Source organism: Anguilla anguilla, chromosome 8, assembly GCF_013347855.1.
Source record: "Anguilla anguilla isolate fAngAng1 chromosome 8, fAngAng1.pri, whole genome shotgun sequence".
Taxonomy (NCBI): Eukaryota; Metazoa; Chordata; class Actinopteri; order Anguilliformes; family Anguillidae; genus Anguilla; species Anguilla anguilla.
In genome coordinates this window covers 39,553,672-39,571,900 of record NC_049208.1, presented here as the reverse complement: position 1 = coordinate 39,571,900, position 18,229 = coordinate 39,553,672, and the positions used below count along the sequence as shown (strand labels likewise).

The following is an 18,229-nucleotide window of genomic DNA, read 5'->3' as shown; positions in this document are numbered from 1 at the left end:
TCTCGTCAGTGTCTTGTCTATTTAAGTTCCTTTCTTACCTGACTCAGGTGCTGCATCCTAGTGTCTGCTTTTCTGATCGTGTTTCGGTATGTGCTCCCATGTGTACGTTTGACTCTGTTTTCTACCCTGCTCGTGCTCTGTTTTTGCATGGTTTTGGATTTCTGGATTTCCTTTGTTTTTGCATTTTAAGAACTTTGCTTTGACTTTTTGAGACTTGCCCTGCGTGTTCTCCTTGGTTTTTGTACTTATTGACAGTTCATTTCTCGGTTGTATTTACCCCTTTTTGGATTTTTAGTATTTTTGACTCTGCGTTTGGGTCCATTCCCTCGCCTGACCTGACACTCAGGGTTCCTTTGTCTAATGTCTAAAGATCTGAAGTCACAGTGTTACAAATATGCAATAACAGAAAAAATCAGGAAAGGGGCAAATACTTTTTCAGGACGCTGTAAACACTGTCTGCTTTTTGGAAAAATACTATTTAAAATGAGAAACAAATTAGTTATCAAACAGATTGATCTGACTTAACCTGATTTGATTTGACTTGACAACATTATGGAGCCTTACTGCAGTTAGGAAAAAAATGTTAAGTAACTTTCTTGGTCCTTGTGGGGACTGCACTTATGTTCTGATGGCAATGGTTGTGGGTTGATTACTTGGGGGTCTGGCAGTATGTCCAGGTTGTCCACATCCTTTCTGTGTTTACAGTTCCTGCCAACCTCTTGCAGGTTGCACAGCTACATTCTCCAAAACGTAATATTCAGTCTGTCATGGTAAATGAACAAAAACCACGGTATGACACTGAAGGTCAGGACTTACTCAAAGTATGCAGGACGAAATGATTGCTTTTGTATTTTGCTTGTTGAGCCTGCTAACAGTCATTGTGCAGTGCATTAATTCATAGCACCATCTGCTTTGTTAATGTCCCAGGTGAGAGTCACTACACAAATTACAAATGTTTAGATGAGTCTATAGTCTATAGTTGGGTTGCATTTTCTTTTCCTGGCAAACGATACTTTCTTGCATGAAAGAATTTTAAACATGCTGCTGCCACAGCACTGGCATTTCATTCACAGAATATGCATTTTCCACATGATGCTGCATAATTGTGCTTGACACAACATCTCTCTGTTTAGCAAACTGGTCTTTTTTTTTTTTTTTTTTTTTTTCTGGTTTAAATACAGCTGAGATTTGATTCATGATTGCAAATACCTAACAGTAACACATGCTATCCCAGTGTTTCAGGAGCAGCTTGAATTATGAGCTAGGTGCTAGTTACCATTTATGGTAAATTATAATGACACTCATTTACAGAAGCACCTCAGTTAAATTTTTTTACCTCGGTTCAAACTGATGCTGTTTGTAAAATTTCTCTTCAAATACATATTTGTCTCTTTGGATTAAATAATTTTTAGGAGTACATACAATGAAAACGTTAGCTGCTTCTGTCCGAATCCACGGAATTATAGAATATACAGTCCCCTCAAAGTATTGGGACAGCAAGGTCAATTCCTTTGTTTTTGCAATGCACTGAATACATTTGGGGTTGATAAAGATGAACATGAGAAGAGTTCAGAACTTCAGCTTTTATTTCCTGGTATTTACACCTGGATGTGTTAAACTACTTAGAACATAGCACCTTTGGTATCAGACCACCCAATTTTTAGGTGAGCAAAAGTATTGGAACAGAGTATTTAAGTAAATGAAAGCAAATGACACTTAATATTTATATAGCATATCTCTTGCTTGCAATAACTGCATCAAGCCTGTTGCATTCTTTTGTGATGCTTTTACTGCAGCCTCTTTCAGTTGTTTGTTTCGGGGGGGTTTTCCCTTCAATCTTCTCTTCAGGAGGTGAAATGCATGCTCAATTGGGTTAAGGTCTGGTGATTGACTTGGCCAGTCTAAAACCTTCCACTTTTTCTCCCTAATTAAATCCTTTGTGTTGGCAGTGTGTTTTTGGGTCATTGTCTTGCTGCATGACGAAGTTCCTCCCAATTAGTTTGGACGCATTTCTCCGTAAGTTGGCAGACAGAATGTTTTTGTAGACTTCTGAATTCATCCTGCTGCTACCATTATGAGTTACATCATCAATAAAGATTAGTGAGCCCACTCCAGAAGCAGCCATGCAAGCCCAAGCCATGACGCTTCCTCCACCGTGCTTCACAGATGAGCTTATATGTTTTGGATCATGAGCAGATCCCTTTCTCCACACTTTGGCCTTTCCATCACTTTGGTAGAGGTTAATCTTGGTCTCAGTCCATAAAACTTTGTTCCAGAACTTTTTTCTTTACTTCTTTGCAAATTATAATCTTGTCTTCCAATTCTTACTACTGATGAGTGGTTTGCATCTTGTGGTATAGCCTCTATATTGCTGCTCTCTAAGTCTTCTTCGAACAGTTGATTGAGATACCTTCACCCCTGTCCTGTGGAGATTGTGTTTGTCACTGACTGATGTTTTGAGGTTTTTCTTCACAGCTTTCACAATGTTTCTGTCATCAACTGCTGTTTTCCTTGGTCGACCTGTTCGATATCTATTGCTCAGTACGCCAGCGGTTTCTTTCTTTTTCTGGACATTCCAGGTTGTCGTACAAGCTATCCCCCAGCTCTCTGGTCTTCATGTTAGTTTCTTTTATAACACAAATGCAGTTTTCACAGGCAAAACCAAGAGTAGACATTCAGAACTATTTGTTTAACCAATCAATCTAACAGGACACATCTGGGCAACAAGAAACGCATGTCAGTCACATGTTCCAATCCTTTTGCTCACCTGAAAATTGGGTTGTCTGATACAAAAGGTGATATGTTCTAAGTTGTTTAACAAATCTAGATAAAAATACCAGGAAATAAAAGCTGAAATTCGGATCTGTCATCTCATGTATATCTTTTGACCTCAAACTCAATTGTCTTCAGTGTATAGCAAAAACAAAAGAATTGACCTTGCTGTTCCAATACTTTTGGAGGGGACTGTATATCTGTTCTTGACTCTGTTTAGACTGAAATCAGCCTGCCTTGGATTAATCTAAATGGTACAGATAAACTTCCACTGCAGGAAAGCAAGGGGTAGCCCGCAATGACCAACTTTCCTCCTGTTCCCATATACTGTAGCAGTGGTGAGTTCAATGTGCAGATTCTTTATATGAAACATCCAACGGATCTACCCCTACCTCACCACCTATAGCATTCTATTTGACAAATAGTTTTGTATTGATTGAAAATCTGCACAATTTTTTTCAATTACCATTAAGTAGTAACTATGCCCAACCCAACTACCTGAGAGATAGATATGAAGGTCTGAAGTTGTTCTGGCTATTTGATCATACATAAATGTGTCCTGTCTGGTGCATGTTAATGCAATAACTCTGATTGCCCTGTTAATCCTCTTTACCTCAAGGAAGCGTTTTGTGGAGTAGATATATTTTTTTTACGAGAATGTACATGTATTTGAGAAGTCAAGAGCTTCGGGTCCTACCTGACATTACTGTAAAGAAATTATTAACATGGGGGATTTCTGTCATTTCTTGTTGCTGCAAACGTTGATGTCTTTTTTGCTATTAAGACAACACCTCAGCTGGACTTCCTTAAGCCCAGCACTCGCTGCACTGCCTTCAGTTATAATGAAGGTGTACATGTGTTGGGAATGCAGGAAGGGCGTGACTATACAGCTTCTCAATGATACATTTAAATGAATGCAGACAATTGTGTTTCATGATTCAACGTCTGGTGCGACAGCTTGCTCTGACCCAATGAGCAAGAAGACGCTGCTACCCAGACCAGTGATTTGCCGGCACAACCTCTTGCTGAATGAATTAGTGGAGATACCGCAGGGATTAACTGAAGGACCTCGCATACCAGCCCCCCAGCTGGCCTGCCCAAGGAGCAGGTACTGTTCACATTAATCCCTCATCTGTGGTAGAAAATAGGACCAGCCAACTGTGCTGACCTGGGGAGGGATTAGCTCGCCCTGGCCCTCGCCTGAAGAATAAGACACACCGGCGCCATGGGTTTGTACTAGTACCTTCTAGCTTAGGGTCAAACTGCCATCTATCCACTTAATAATGACTGACCGTGATCAAAGGAGTAGTCTGTCACTTAACCCTTATGTTAACCCGTACCTTCCTACAGTTTTATCCCCAAGCTGTTTTGAAAGGAGTTTCATTATTAAATTCATAGAGGGAGCTTCCAATGACAGATGCATTAAATGTTACTATTCAGAGATCATGTGACCCACTGTTACAGCATACAGAGAGAGGCTGTTATAACAATGTGTGAATTATTTATTTATTTATTTATTTTTTGCACCTGAACTAAGTTGAGTTTGTCAAACTAAGAGTCTGAATACTTCTGGAACTTAAAAAAAAAAAATATATATATATATATATATATTTACTAAGTTTATATTTAAATATTATTTTCTATAACAGTAGTGAGTTGTGTAGATCAGAAACATGAATTCTTAGTATCGTGATTTCAAAATTCAGTATTCAATACTTCTGAAAACCATACTGACTGGTTTCCCGTTTCTCTAAACACAATTAATAATAAAGGTTTTTAAAATGGCCAAGAATTGAAGCAGGTATTTAAAATATCTTTACCACTTCTACATGTTAAGATAAAATGCTTGGAACCCCTTGGTGGCAACTGAGCTGGGATCAGTTCAGAGGATTTGGGAAAGATGGTTTTAAACTCTTGAAACATACTGCTTCTGGGTCAGTTGCAGTACCTTCATCATCAAGAATGAAGCTTCAAATTAAGGTGGTTTTCAAAAGTGTTACATTATTATTATTATTATTATTATTATTATTAATAATAATAAACCCTTATTTGAAGAAGTCAAATTTGTTAATCCCTTTAACAAGTGAGATTCTAGCCAATACAGGGCCAAAGAAGTAAGAGAGATACAGAAAACAACGACAGCATAGATAATCAATAATAAACAACATATAATAATATATTAATGCAGTTTTAGCTGTGTATCAAGGTAAGAGAAACATGATTGTATTGTAGCCTACAATTTGACTGCAGTCCAATCTGTAAAATGATGTATGCACGCAGAATTGCACTCACCACTTCCACTTGGGGAATCCCTTTACTATCTGGAAGTTGTTTGTTCACTCAAATTGAGCACAGTCCAGTCTGGCAATTCAAAGGGGAGGACACGTATGCTAAATAACTTCTTCATGCTCCATTTTGTTTGAGGACATGATTCTGCAAAACAGCATACTTTGGGCAATGGAATTATTAAAATCTTTCTTAACTTCTCATTTTTTGCTCCCAATGTTTTGCAAAAATGTATGAACTGACTTCAGTTGAAGCACTGTATAAGAATAATTTTGAATTGTGAAATATAAAGTTGAATGAATTAAAATACAGTATAATATTGATTTTGCAATTTACATTGTTTATACATCTTGTGGCTGAACGTATGTACTTTAAAAGTGATCTCCAGCTAATATTTTGATGTTATGCTCAGAGTGCTGTTTTAGTTTGACATTATGCTTAGAATGTTGTTTTAGAATGACTATTTCAAACAAGCTGCAAAACCAGCTCGTTCCAGTTAAGCTGATGTAAACAGCAACTGAGTGCACAGTCTTTTCTGACTGAGTGGTTCATTTCAAATAACTATTTTTTTTCTCCTATTCTCCTCCCCTTGATTAAAGGGTTCATTCTTTGGTGCTGCATCATATCCTCCTGAGTGAGGTTTCTACTGCAAGCGAAGTTTCCAGGGAAGAACGTTTTGTGGATTGGACTGCAGCCGAGTTTTATAATCAGAACTTCTCTTTCACGTGGTCTCTCTTGATCTTGCTCACATGCCCTTGCCAAATTATATGACTGGTAAAGAGAGTTGAAATGATAATCATATAGAAAAAACAAATTTAGAGTGGGACTACATGTACTGTGAAGATGAAGTCATCTAACACGTCAGTAATACACTATAGTAACTAACATTTCTGAAATAAAATAACCATGCTTTAAAAACCCCCTACGATTTTTTTAAACCCCCACCACATTTAATTGGTGGCACTTTTGAACTTATTTTACCACTGTATAATTAATATTAAATATTACATTTTAATTTATTTATGCATCAATTTGCAAATATCTGAGAATGTGTTGTATTTGAACTGTCATCAGGAGTAGGCTACATTGCTTTGCAGCTATTTTGTCACTCTAGTGTGTCAAACATTCTATCCTTTTGCACTGCACAAATTCCTTCAGAATAAATTATGTTAGTGCTTTTTAGCTACTTTTTTCATTTCAGCTTAGTTGCTTTTTTCAGTCTCTTAATCTATACAATAGCGACAGACACACACACACACACACACACACACACAGATATATATATATATATATATATATATATATATATATATATATAGTCAATGACTGGAGGCATAGCTCCCAGGATACATTCGAATTCCCAACAGCTTTACTTCAGAACCCAGATCCAGGATATGGCCTGGTTGGAGCAGGAAATCAGTGTTTGTAAAAGGCTGCCCTGACACCAGAGCAAATAGACTTGTTAATCCAAGCTTGGGGCCTTGCTGCATGGTGATAAATGGCTTTTATTATTACTGGCCCCTGATTGGATAGGCTGTAAAATGCAAAGTGGACTTTTAACTTTGCTATATATTTAACTGGGTTGGTCTACTAAGGATGATAACAGAGCAAGTTGAGAGCAGGCTTGGGGCCTAAATAAATTAAAGAAAAATGTCGAGCACATTTGTGCTTTTTGCAGTTTGATACATGAAGGAAGAAAAGTCAGAAAAGTATCGGGGGGATTTCTACCCTTCTAGATGTCTAGATTCTGGCAGTGGCACTATGAACATTGTGCTACTTGACCCAGATCAGTTATTGTTAATCCATGTACCAATGTGGACCAAAAGCACAGCCCAGAACACAACCCTCCTTTAACTCAACTCTGTCCACACCTTCTAACCTACGTTACAATGCAGCACAAACGGTTGTGAGTAAAACTGGTAAGGCAGGAATGCTGGGAGTAGCATTGCCTGATAGCAATCACCATCGCTGACCTTTCAGTTTAAAAGCGTAGGACACGGGTTCCACTGGATATGCTAGCTTAGGAACCCCTCCCTTTCAGTTGAAGTCAAGCACATGGTATGAGAAAAATGCTGCAGTCAAGGAGAATCTATCCTTTACAAGATAGTCAAAAGGTATAATTATACCTTAAGAAATATCTCAAGCTCTTCCACAGACAACAGAATGCAAATATTCAGCCAGACCAGGCAGGGCCAGCCCTAGGATTTTTTTTTTGGGGGGGGGGGTGTTGGATTCCATCGAGCGGGGGAGGGGTGGGGTGGGGGGGTTCGCTTGGTAAAATCCTTCTTACATTACATTGTTATAGAATGTTCAGTTGCCATTCCATTTAAAATGAATACCGCTAGTTCCGCGATAGAGGATGAATAACTTAATTGCGAATATAACATTATTTACCTTAGATAAAAATTGGGTCGTGTGGCCCCCCTTCGTGTGGCCCCCCCAGCGGTGGTGGTCCTAAACAACCACATAGAGGCCTCATCTATCTCGTACTCTGAATTGTACTGGCGAAATTCTCAATCCAACACCAAAGAAAAATCATTGGTGAATATAACTGGGGGGGGGGGGGGGGGGGGGGTCAGTAAAATCTGTAAGGTGCAATGTGTAATGAGAATTGAATAATGTTTAATTCCATGAACACATGATTTGGATGATTCTCCTGCCAAAAAAATAAATGCTTATTCGAAAGGGTTACATTACTTGATGAGTGGACGCTTATCCGAACAGCTGCATGCATAACATAGATTATTGATTCATACAACTGGGCATCAAATGTTTTCATGTTGAGCAAAGTTTGGTACACACCAGCTCTTCTCCTGGGAACAAAACTCATTATATTCCAGATTTAAGTTGAGCTGTTTTCCAATCATACTCAGGTTTGCTTTTGCTTCAGAAGGATTAACTTTTCATGATAGTTCATTCTGTGATTACGAAGCTTGGCTTCTCTGAGGAAAAAAACATTTGTCTTTCTTATAAATTAAACAGAAACCTCTTGGCTTTAGACGGGGTATTATTTATTTATAAATAAGTCAAAAAATGTATGAAATCCCTGTTTGCACACTGTAGCTGTAAATAATTGACCTCATGAGTTATGCATCATGTGTCCAGATCTCTTAAATGAAGTTAATGTACTGTACATGACAGCATTGCCTTACATGTTTTAGAAATGCGACACAATGGAACATTTTCAAGCTTGGCGATACACAGCACTAATTAAATCACGCTGTGCTAATGGACATCCCATGATCTATTAAGCCATTGCCAGACAGACTACATATTTTGTTCAAGCACAAACAATCTAAATGCTTTTCAGATTTGGGATTTTCACTTTTGGGGTATTTGGTCTTTTTTGTGTGAATGTGGGGGGTGGGGGGGTTGAGCTTGTATAAATATTCTACAAACTCTTCTTGAGGATTAAAGTAAACATCTATGCAAATAAAGCATTCAGTGAAGCAGCACTTGCACAGCCTTTCAGTCCCATGCTTCACAGTAGCATAGCGTGCACTTAGCTGCAGTTGCCGTGGGTAACAGCTGCCTGCGGGGATGTCATTACTGGGGTAAATTAGCACGCTTGTTCTGTACTGTTTACTGTACAAGTGCCTGCATGCCGCACAGAAATGCAGGAAGGAACAAACAGAAGTGTAGCAGTGTGTAGTACAAACCAGGATCATGATCAGGAGATTTCAGGCTCGTATAAACCCCAAATGGAGCTCTACCGTGCGGCTCCTCAATAAGCCACCATCATTTCAGTTGGAACGCAATTAGTAGAAATCTTAAGAAGATATTTTCTCAAATTTAAATACTATATAAACTGCTCTGTTTAGAATTCATGGATGGCAACTTGGTTTGTTGTGAATATTATTGTCTATAGACAAAAGATAGACAAAAACATTGTACAATACAAAACTTAAAGAGATGGGCAAACGTGCATTATGAAATGTGCTTGTTAATAAAGGATTTAAAACTGTTATAGTGGAAATTTCTGAAGCCATAGTTCTTCGTTTTAAAGATTTATTCAAGTAATATCTTTCTCAATATATTTATCAATTAATATGTCTTAATAATATGTATCAAAGTTGTATCAATTATCAAAAATTACAAATAAGAATTATATGTTTGTATGTATGTATGTATAGTGTGCACGCATTATTTAATATCACATACAAAAATATGTTTTACCATATTTGCACTTTTCTGAATATGGTGGAACAAAACTCCACCTGTGAAAGTGGCAGTTACCCCACATATATCCAAAAATACATACAACTGACATTCCATATTTACATGTGGTTCAGAATATTTGCTTTCCTTGGGAATCGGGGGAGCATTATCTTAACACTGTTGACTTTTCAGGGTGGAGCACACAATTGCCACGTCCACCATGTCATTCATTTCAAACACATCTTGCATTTTCAATTCCTGTAAGGAATTCCAAACGTAGGGAATGGTTGATCCTGTGTTAATACATTTAACACTGAACTTTATTTATATAATTTATATCAGCCAGAACGTAACTTTATATAAACATACCCTTGAAACTTTAATAGAAACTTTGAGCCTGTATCTAAGTAGGTCTTTGTCTTCAACTGCCAACTGAAGTCTTTTACATCAGCTGACAAACAGCCTGAGAAGGTTCCTCTCAGTAATCAAATGACTGAGATCTTAATTAAATTGAGGCTACTGAATTAAATTACCAAATAAACATTAAATAATTACAACCTAGTAACATCAGTTGTCAAGCAAATATCCGGGTGCCAAGTTGTCAGCAAATATCCGGGTCTCGAAATGTGACAGCGAGAAGCTTCTGCTTTAGCAACGGGTACAGTGCCCCCTAGAGGATATTGTTCATAGGTTACAAGCTAAAACATTATTTTTCCTTTTCAAACTTGTGTATGCATTCATATTCTGAACCTATTTTAAAAAATGATGGCAGAAAGTGTCAGGAGTGTTTTTGGATAGTTTGTTTCATTCGCTTCAGTTGTTGTGATGTTGTTAGGATACCCATAAGCCCTTGGAGTTGAAAGCATTTTTACAGCACCATTCTAGTGCCTGCAGGAGCACTTTTTCACAGTGAAACGTTAGAGCGTTCATTGTTTCTGAACAAAGCATGTCATTCCTTAACACAGAGATAAGCACTCGCATCTCAGCCCAGGTAAGGTGGGGTATCTGTGTCATGTGAAGGCCTTTGAGGGTATTTAACGCACCAGTGCATTGAAGGTTGCTGCGAAAAAACTGTGTGTTATGTTTCCATGATTTTCCCTCTGGCCCTGTTTGATACACTTTTTTTTTTTTTTCATTCGGTGTATAGTGAGTTCCTACATCGTCCTTACTTTGACTCCATGGTTGTTCTGATAATTTGAAAGTACACTTTTCCAATTACCAATGAGGGCATGGACCCTAATCTGACCCAATACTTTTAATCTGACAGTTTCACCGTAACTGCTTTACTTTACAATGCAGTCCTTCATTTTCCAATAGAGCGTCCTGAAGTTCTGATTGCCAGCCTTTGGCTGCACACCCACGTGATCCACCCACAGTCACGTGACTTCCCAGGATATAGCCATGTCCATATAGGCAAGGTCAGTTGGTTAGACTGCCAGTCCATACAAAAACAAGCATCCAGTTTCTGTTAAATATGAAGCATGCTCTCTGCTTGCGGGCTTTGAAACACACCTTAGCGACTGGGTCTTTGAAAATCATGCATTAACATTTAAACTATTTCCATGTTTTATTCATGCACTGCACCAACTGGAAAACGTTGTTCAACAACACTGAGGAGAGACATTTTCAGCAGAGACATTACAGCTGTAATGTAACAGTACGAGTGCAATGGCTTCCTTCTCAAAGTATTCTCAGGCGCGGGTCGCCCCTCAGGAGCTTCAGAGAGGAACGAGGTCACAGGAAACTGGTAAACACTTGACATGGAGCCGCACTGTTGCCGGTTGCTACGGGAGCACCGCCGGCGTCGGGGAGCAGGCTGTGAGGGGCACTCGTCCAGATCGTCCCTGGGCTGGAGTGTCCTCCATGCTGCACTCGGATCCCATCGCTCTCCTGGCACCAGTTCGGTTGTCCCGGCAACTCATTCAAGGGCAAGAAGCTCAGTGAGCTATGTACATTCCTCACGAGACAAAGGTAGCTGGAGAGCTCATCGTAAAGCTTTAAATTTGTGTGTGTGTGTGTGTGTGTGTGTTTGTACGTGTGTGTGTACATTTGGTTTCCAGGACACAATCCCTTGAGATGTAACATCTAATTTTCAAGGGGTCCTGTGGGGGTCAGTTGAAGAGGAGCCAATTGAACAGCAGCTACTAAATGGCCAGAGGTAGATTGGGAATGCTAAAAGCAAACTGTATATTTTAAGGGGGAATTATTTTTCAACAGCAACCTGGTTTTCCCAGGAGGTCTCCCACCCAATTTTTAACCTATGCAGGGTGCCAAATCTTATCCGAAAAAGGGCCAGTGTGGGTGCAGGTGTTTGTTTCAGCCCAGCACTATAATACTCGATTCAACTAGTTAACCAATCATGGTCTTCAATCAAGACCTTGGTAAGGAGATTCAGGTGTTTTAGTACTGGGCTAATGTAGCGCCCTTTTCGGATAAGATAGCAGACCCCTGCTGTATAGATTTAGCACATGGAAGGAAAAGGCTATACATGCTGATTTGCTGCTGGCCTGCTCTGGCACTTGGCACCAAGGTAAAGGTGTGGTTGTTGGGATAACAGCCCCTGTGTATGGGTAAAAGGCCCCAACGCCCAGAGGAAATGTTAAAAAATGTTTTGTCATTACCTACAAGATGAAGGCCACAGTCATTTTTGTGATTTTTGTTTTTCATTTACAATCTGTCATTTACAATCTGTTATTTTGACAGCCTGTCTGCTTTTCCCAAAATACTAAATGTGCAAAATAGAACAACGGAAACTTTTGCTAAGTAATGCAGACATAAATTACAAACAGAAAATTAATTTTGACGCAAGAAAAAAAATTCTCCAGCTAACCGGCTCAAAAATTGAAAGGGGTTTGGCTCCTGCTGGGCTGGAAGAGTAAACACCGTCCGCGCCAGCAGCTCGCAGTCACAGCTCGTTAGCAGAGCGCGAGACGCAGAGGACGCCCCGCGGCGTTCTCTGCTCGCGGCAACGCCGCCGGAATCATTCGATACCTTAACCGGAGGAGGGACCCGGAGCTCGCTCAACGCAGCTCCTGTGAACACAGTCGGTGCGCTCTTAAAAAATCAGTCTCAACGGGCTGCTATAAAAGCCCTTGACAGCCACCTTACCTCCCTGGCCATCAAAGCGGCTCAAATGTTATGGGGAACTGCAGACAGAGTGCAGTGTTCTCCATTTTAAGAATAACGTAGGCCAAACTGAAAATGTGTTGCTGACCTATATTGAAATAGTTACCCATATAAAAATTATTTTAATAAAAAATAACGTAAGCTCATTCTAATTTGCATATACTATTCATGCAAGTCCCAATGCCTATAGAGCAAATGCACTGAATCGATTGAATTGCTACCTTAATTATTGCAAATTCAACTGTAAAAGTACTGATTCATAAATATTGTTTCCAAAGGCTCAGCTGATAAATAGTCAGCGTAGCTAAATTGCTGTTTAGCTGATTTAGTCTGACAGTGTGGGCTCTGGATTGGTTTCTGCATTCTGACAGACATGAGAGAAGTAACAAACCACAGAGAGCATTCTGGGAACTGGAGTCAGGTGTACACACGTGTCACCTGAAGTTTTTGAGAAGTAATAAAACATTTTTTTTTAATTACATAGCTTTTAAAAAAATATGATCCAGTACACATGCGCATGCACATCCAGCCACATGCGCATGCTTCAAAGGCTCATGTGAAGACTGCAAAAACACAAAAACCAAATATGCAGTCATAGCTCATGCATTAGAGGGAGAAATTTCCATGTTGGCATCAGTCACATATTAAACGCATACCTATTAAACTGATAAACACAAAAGCAAAATGTGTTTGATAGCCTAAAAATTAAGTCTTTTACATTAATTTTGTCTTTCAAGTTAAAGTCCTCGCAGTTTATTTAATAGTTCCTTTTCCCACAGTAACTAGAGGGTTTTAGAAAACAGGGAATGCCTAATTAGGTGAATTTTGATGTGGTAACAGAGTGTCAGTGACTGACCTATACTGCTGGCAAAGTTTTGACTGCACAGTGACCCTGAAGGGGGGCTGCCCTGGGCATGGATGGGATGGACACACGGACAGACGAACGGACAAGCATACAGGTGGACAGGGCGGAGGCAGAGATGTAGTGGGAGATTAAAGCGCGCAGATATTCACAGCAGCATGGTTAAAGGCACAGGAGTTCAGCACCAGAGTTTGAATACAGACTACAGTCAGTAGCAAATGCAGAGATTACAGGGTAAGCCACAGTTAGTGTGTAAGACAGAGGTGAGCTACAAGGGCCATATCTTTTTTGGTTTTCATGACAGCCTTCTGGCCTTAACTACTAAATTAGCCCTAACTTTTTCATGCTATCTGACATTTTAGCTACATTTCTTGATATAAGTATAAGTGCTTGAAAGACAGCCAAAGTCTGCTCTTGTGTCCCTACATAAAACGTTTTAATGTGATGTAATCTACGAGTCAACCAGCGTTAGTGTATACAGCCAGTTAGTTAATTAGCCAGAGATATTGGTGATAAAAAGGCCCTTCATACACACCAGTCTTCCAGGGCTGGAGTTGCACAGGCCCTGCATACACACCAGCCCATCAGGGCTGGAATAAGGAGAGGACCACAGGGACTGCAGGGTTCAGGAAAGGGGTTACATAGTGGTGGCCTGGAAGCCTGCCAGGGTGAGTTGCAATAATACAGGTAGGAGACGCCAGGGCTAGTGGCTGTGTCTCAAGTAGAAATAGCAAAGGAATGCCCTGGAATGCCCTGGGTAGGTGATTGCACCTATATGCGGTGCGATGATAAGCATTTTCTGCAGTCACTCTGAGGCTCCTGATGGGGGCGAGGGGCGAGTTCAGTAAGACAGTTGCCAGGGAGATGGAGCGGTCCTGAACCAGTGAAAGCTTGTTTTAAAGATCCAGCCATGCAGGCTGCCAGAGAGGTTGCCCTTGTAGAGGTTTGACAGACACAGGGCACTGTTCCCGAAACATCTTCCTACGGCACAGAGACAGGTCATTAATAAAAAAAGAACTTTCCATTTCGTTCTTCACAGACGAGTGAGAGCGCTCTCAAGAAAAAAGGCGAGAGCAAAACGACATTTTGACAATAAATACAAGCAGAATTTTAGTTATTTGCCCTTGTTTTTGCCTCGAGGAAGCACTACACTCATTTCACAAATCGCTGATCCACTTCCAAGACGTTCACCGCCCCATTCGTGTTGTAAATACAGACAGCGCTTAATGTAACATCTCTATCTGGGCTTTGTTTTCGAAGCGCCCGTCGGCTTTTCGGCAGAAATGAACGAAGGCGTGATTAAAGCCGGAGCTTTGAATCGATGGCCGTCAGCGGCTTGCGGCAAGGCGTCGGAGCGGAAACTGGCTCTCACCTTGTCGGGACTCTCCGTCCTATAAGTCACCTCAAAAGCCCCATGCAGCAGCCGCTGACGGGTCCATTTTAAAACCTGAAACCCCCAGGAGCCATCTTGGAGAAGGCCGCTCTGATTAATTGTGCAGCGTGTAAGTTTGGAGAAATGAGCAAGAGAGAGACCTCGCCTCAGCTCTCCCTCCAAAGCCCCTCCCTCCAAACACATGCACATGTGCTGCCTGACATGTGAGTACTAGAGAAAAAAGACATATAAAAGTAGGAAGAGGACTAGAAAACATATAACGTCATCATAATGAACATAAACAACGAGTATAGTTTTTATTGGCAGCCACGGGCTATAGCAAGCATTATATTACTGGTAAAAAATGATTGAGTTTAATATTATTGCTGGCTAGGTAGTGGTAGAGTTCGTTTCAGCTGGCTGTGGTAACAAAGCAAAAAAAAAAAGAAGCAAGTTAACAATACTGCACAGTCAGACTTTATTTGAACTGAATATTATTTTTTACTACAGCACATTTCACACATAACGTTTGTCAATGAAGCAGCTGCAAGGAGCATTCTTAGCCAGTAGCTGCCTTGCTACTTGACAATTTATTTCTGCTCGCATAAGATAAATCTCATCTTATCATTTTCAATTAGCTAACTAGCTTTAGTACTATTTCTGCAGTATCTCTGCTCTGCTCTTATCTGTGTAGCCCACGCTGCTTGCTCTGGCAATGAATGCGCAACAGGATTGACAGGCAGGCTGGGAGCCCTCCTTGCAGAGAGCTGTCCTGATTCAGGTGGGGTGAAATTTGAAGTGGCTGATTTCAGAGCCTATGGCAGTCAGAGAGCCCAGATTTTTTTTTTTTTTTTTGAACTTTTAATTTATTGATATCGGTCAGGATGTGTAAGAAATTTAACCAAATATGAACAGAGGTGTTCTAAAACAAACATACATACAGCACTTTAAAAGTGACTTTGCGAGCTGATTGGTGGTGAGCATTAGCACACCGGCTATAATTATGCAAAAACTGGGTAAAAATATTACACACTGCTTTATGTAAACATATAAAGAATGTTTTAAAATGTCGTGAATAATATGTTTAAATTATTTTTTGGTTAAATGTTCATACCGTACATGTACAAAAGACATACATCATTTTAATGTCATTTTCTGCAGTAGAGTAGGATGCGTGATGCAATATTATGCCATTTTCCAAGAAACAGATAACAATATATTGCAAAGAATACTAACTTCAAAAAGAAAATTTGTTTGGACTTTTTGATAGTGTTTTGTATGGTCCAGACTTAACTTTTGTGCGTGAAAATGATTATTGCTTGTGATTACAAACCCTTTCTGTTTCAAAAGAGCTTATTATAAATATTTAATTTGAATAAACTGAATGGATTTCACTTAGTAAAAGTAATGAAGTAATTTGGATAACCTGTGCGTCTCTAGCTGCATTTAAAGAGAATTAGCATGGATGGGGTTTTGTATCTTTACTCGGTAAAAGCTAATGAAGCATTTTTAAAACAAATTTCTTCATATTTTAAAATATATTAGTTTCCACTCCTGCAAAAGCCCTTACAAAACTTACAATCTTACTTGGACTTGATCACATACTTCCACAAATACTTTTTTCACAAAGCTGACATTGTGCAGCTTTCTGTACCTTCTCAATTTTCCGCGCATTTCCGAACACCGCTGCTGCGGGCCGCTCATAGCAGAGTGAGTGCAGCGCCAAAGTCGCCAAGGCAGGAGAGTCAGCCCCGCCAGGATCGTTTCCAGGGCGACCCACAAAACCCACAGCTGTACATTTTTCAGGACCGAGGGCTGAGCAGCTTAACACCGGAGTGCCAGAGCGCTGCTGCGCTTTTAAAATATGAACGAGGGGGTCTTTTCAAGGGTGTGGATGATTAGGCGGAACGCGCTCCCTATGTGAGCGTGTCTTTTTCAGTCTTTTCTGCAAAGATCTGTTGGTGGCAGGCGACAGTCACAGCTGGTGCAGGAGAGCTGCCTGACACCATTTTAATAAATGACTCCTCGGAGCCAAACCCTCCCTCCCTCCCTCCCTATTCTCTCCTTTTTCAAATCTTTCCCTGCTCTCATACTGAGGCATTTTCACCCCCCCCCCCCCCAGGGAGAAGGGGGTATTTCACGCCTGGTTTCGTGGGTGAGGCCTAAACCCTGAGAGGTTTTTACAGCTACTAAAGAATCGTTCAGACTAACTGAACTTTATTTATTTACTTTAATGAGGTGCTGAAGAGAAACTACTCTCTGATATGCATAAACACCACCATCTTAATATGCCTGCGTGCATAACTTCAATTAACTAGCACTGATAAAATCTCCATTAGTCAGCAAATGAATACTTTAAAGCATAAGAATGGTGCTTTAAATGCATGCATGTGCATGTTTGTCTTTCCAATTACACAAAGAGTCACATTTAATAATGAGTGTTTTTGCAAGGCAATGAAAAGGGGAGATAAGTAGACAAACAGACATGTGCGAGAGTCTGAAGACAGATTTTTGGCACAATACTCTCTCCTAAAACAACCGCGAAACATTTCCAGAATGGTGAACCATTTTATTTATGCTGGCAGCACGACAGGAGGTTATACGGGGCAACAGAAGGTCTAGCTGCAAACGGCAGCTCCAGTGAAGGAAGCAGGTATTCTTCTGTCGTGTTAACATGTCAAATTCTGTGCACATACCCTGCAGATCCCACCGACACAACCCCACACTCCCAGTCCAACCTGCGCTGCTCGCATCACAAACCGCTACGGCTGAACTCAGAGCTACATTCTAGATCTGAGAGAAAACAACTTCGCTCTTCTCAGAAAAATGCAATTTACACTATGCCCCAACGGCTTGGACAAATCTTTAACTGCAGAACGCTTTATGAATATTAATAGCACAGAGCAGATGGTCTGTCAGAGTTGTCTTCTTTTGTATGTATGGAGAAAACCAATCTTGAGCTTTTCATGAGTGCCATTCATCCGACAACCTTGAAAGAGAAATAACAGATCATTAATACAGAGTGAGATGGCAGCGGCTGCCCCTGGGCCCGGCCTTGTCTCGGCTGCATCAGATCCCCGTGTGCTTAAGAGTACAAAGTGCTGCATCCTGCTCAGGTGTGCGCCATCAATCACCTTCCCCCTCCCGCCACGGTTTACCATCAAAGGTTCTCATTTCTTTTGTCTCAGGGGCTACTTACTCTTTCGGGTATTATTGTGAGGACGCGGTCGCGAGCTGGCCTTTGGAGCACCGGTGGTAACGGCGTGGAGTTTGCAGCTGGGGCTCCCGCTGGCGCCGCCCCCCGGGCCCGATTCCGTGCCACGCCCCGTGCCGTCCCGGTCGCCGAAGTTAATTGGTGGCCGTTCCACTGGCTGCAACACAAGACACGAGGGGGAGAGAAAGCTCCCATGTCCTGTGTTGCAGCCCATGGCCCCCCGCCACAAGTCACCTTCAGGCTCAGTGGCCCACATTCCTGCGGAAAAAAAAAGAGAAACGAGTCCCGTTGTTCCGAAAAAGATACCCCTCATTCATCACCACGTCTCAGATAACCTCTGTTTCACCCCACGTCCAAAGCGGTAGGCTCATCCATGCATGTTCTGTCACTTGGAAAAGGTCACTGCACTAGGGTTTCAACTTCTGAAATCCATCCCTCT

At 40.8% G+C, this 18,229-nt stretch overlaps 2 long non-coding RNA genes across 3 annotated transcripts; one reads left to right on the top strand and one right to left on the bottom strand.

Annotated features, from left to right (window-relative positions):
* Positions 1 to 49: 49 nt before the first annotated feature.
* Positions 50 to 6,258, top strand: LOC118234554. 2 transcript variants are annotated; one of them, XR_004766682.1, is made up of 3 exons: positions 50 to 86; positions 3,730 to 3,880; positions 5,658 to 6,258. It is a non-coding gene; the product is annotated as an uncharacterized LOC118234554 (long non-coding RNA). The 2 variants fall into 2 exon arrangements; XR_004766683.1 differs by having other exon boundaries at positions 61 to 102.
* Positions 6,259 to 15,432: 9,174 nt separating this feature from the next.
* Positions 15,433 to 17,969, bottom strand: LOC118233023. The gene is made up of 2 exons (XR_004766440.1): positions 17,776 to 17,969; positions 15,433 to 17,565 (listed from the first exon to the last, which is right to left on the bottom strand). It is a non-coding gene; the product is annotated as an uncharacterized LOC118233023 (long non-coding RNA).
* Positions 17,970 to 18,229: the final 260 nt, after the last annotated feature.